Here is a 2,481-nt window from a genome sequence, read left to right on the forward strand (position 1 = left end):
AGTGCAACAGTAATAGATGTCCGTCTAGAAAATGCGTGAAATATGCGTTCTGTGTGAACGGCTTGGTTTCGGTTTTGATGTAAACAAGATCTTCTCCGCATTGATGTTCTCATTTTTCCGGAATTTTTTTAATGAACAACGCAGCAGCGCCGCATCTAGTGGCTTCAACTTGATAGGCTAACAAAAACATTATAATGCAACGACACTTACATCGTCATCGCGTCTCGTGCGCCACTGATAAGGCTTAACGCACACTTAAAATTCGAATGCAATGTTTTTGCATTCAAATGTGGATTTTTATTTTAAATTCGACGAATATTCGAAATTCAAATTTTTTTTGACAGCCCTGGTGCCCACTAGAAGCTTGCGTTCTGCAAGTGAAAGACGCATTATTGTGCCATCTCAAAGAGATGTTATTTGACCCTCTATCTCTAGCACTTTCTATTCTATTTTAATTCTACTTTATCTATTTATCTTCTTTTTTATTTAAAAAAAACTATTCTATTCTATCTACTTGTTTTTCTTTGTGTGTGTGTGTGTGTGCATGTTTATGTGGTTTATGAGACACAAATTTGTATAATAACATGGGTATGACATAGGTATTACAATGAGAAGGTGATTTATGAGGACATTTTCAGTGTCCCCGTAATTCAAAAGGCTTATAAATAATTCAGAATGAGTTTTTTTTTTAATCTAAAAATGCAGAAAGTTTCCTGTGAGGGGTAGGTTTAGGGGTAGGGTTGGGGTAGGGCAATAGAAAATACGGTTTGTACAGAATAACGCATTACAGTATAAACCATTACACCTATGGAGAGTCCCCATAAACCATAAAAACACACACACGTGTGTGTGAGTGTGTGTGTGAGTGTGTGTGTGTGTGTATATATATATATATATATATATATGCTATGTGTACTGCGTTAGGCTAACCGAGACTTGTCATTTACACTTACATATTGTTGCTGTTTTGTTAGTTTTGATTGCTTCTGTTGGCCTCATTTGTAAGTAGCTTTGGATAAAAGTGTCTGCTAAATGACTAAATGTAATGTTTTTAATATATTTGTATGCATTTCTAATTATTATTTAATATATGAATAATTATATTTTATTATATTATTTTTTTAATCTGAACTATAATATCTAATTGAATTAATTTCATTATTAATTATGACTATTTTTATTGTTTTTTATTTATTTATTATCTGTTAAAAATAATTCATATTTAGACTTTAAGGCAAAAAACAAAATCATTAAAAACAAATTGTCTGAGGAATTATCTGGGTGTTTAACATTAGATAATGATTTGATTGTTGAAGTTTGAGGATCTTAAATGAGGTTATTATTATAGTGGCAAGTGTTTTTTTCTTTCTATCAATGTTAATATAGGCACATACTTTTAATGGACTGAGAACACAGTTCAAATGAAAATCTGTCTTATGAAATTACTGGCATTTCCCTGTTCTTTGCCAATACTTACAAGAATAGTTCATTGTTTTTATGCTCTCATGTTATTCTTTCATCTAAGGAACACAAAAGGAGAAACTGCAAAATATATGGTTGACAGAATTCATAAAATACAGTTACTAAGCTACATCATTTCTGACAGGCTCACCTATAATAAATGTTTACATTTATATGTTTTCTATAAAACATTCTGTAGTCACAAAATGCACTTGCTTTTGAATGGCTGTCTAGAGATAGATGGTTTGCCTCCATTATGGTGTAGTTATGGCATCTACCATAGGGCTAACCAGACCTAAGCTCATAATAATCTGTTGGTCTGCTGCCATCTAGTGAACAAAGCAGAATTTTTAGTGATAGTGAATTAAGAGAAAACTAAAACTCACTGCTCTGCCAGTTGTGTTTTTTAGTATCTCTCATCGTTTAGCTTCTAATATCAGGGGTTATTCTGTTGTCATTTGTGCTGGATGTTCTCAATTTTGATATTCACATACAATATTATAAACAATGTTTTCTGTACAAACTGTCAGCAGTGCTTGGTCACAATGTTAAGGGGTTGAGGTAATCAGGGCATTGCTGTGCAGTTGCTAAGGTTTTCTGATTGTTTTTAAGTGCATTTCAGTCCAGTTTCCTTCAAAACTGATTATTTTAATGGCTTTAGAAGGCCACCATGTGGGTTTTAACCTGTAGTCTGATTGCTTAGATAAGTAATAGCAGACAACAAATTGGAGAATTATTAATGTCTGTAGCACAAACAATGTGGCATGCGTTGAATGCCGAAGTTTAATTGGTTACAAACTTACAGTGTATAACAATACATTAGGTCCAGTACACATGAAAGACTGTATTAACAGTTTGAATAGGTTTGTACTTGTCATTGAAAAACACATATCAGTCAACCACATATTATGATGATGTAAAACAACGTTTTTTATTTTAATATACATTCAAATATAATTTATTTCTGTGATGCAAAGCTGAATTTTCAGCATCGTTACTCCAGTCTTCAGTGTCACATGA

Source organism: Sinocyclocheilus grahami, unplaced genomic scaffold (genome assembly GCF_001515645.1).
Source record: "Sinocyclocheilus grahami isolate Dianchi unplaced genomic scaffold, SAMN03320097.WGS_v1.1 scaffold272.1, whole genome shotgun sequence".
Taxonomy (NCBI): Eukaryota; Metazoa; Chordata; class Actinopteri; order Cypriniformes; family Cyprinidae; genus Sinocyclocheilus; species Sinocyclocheilus grahami.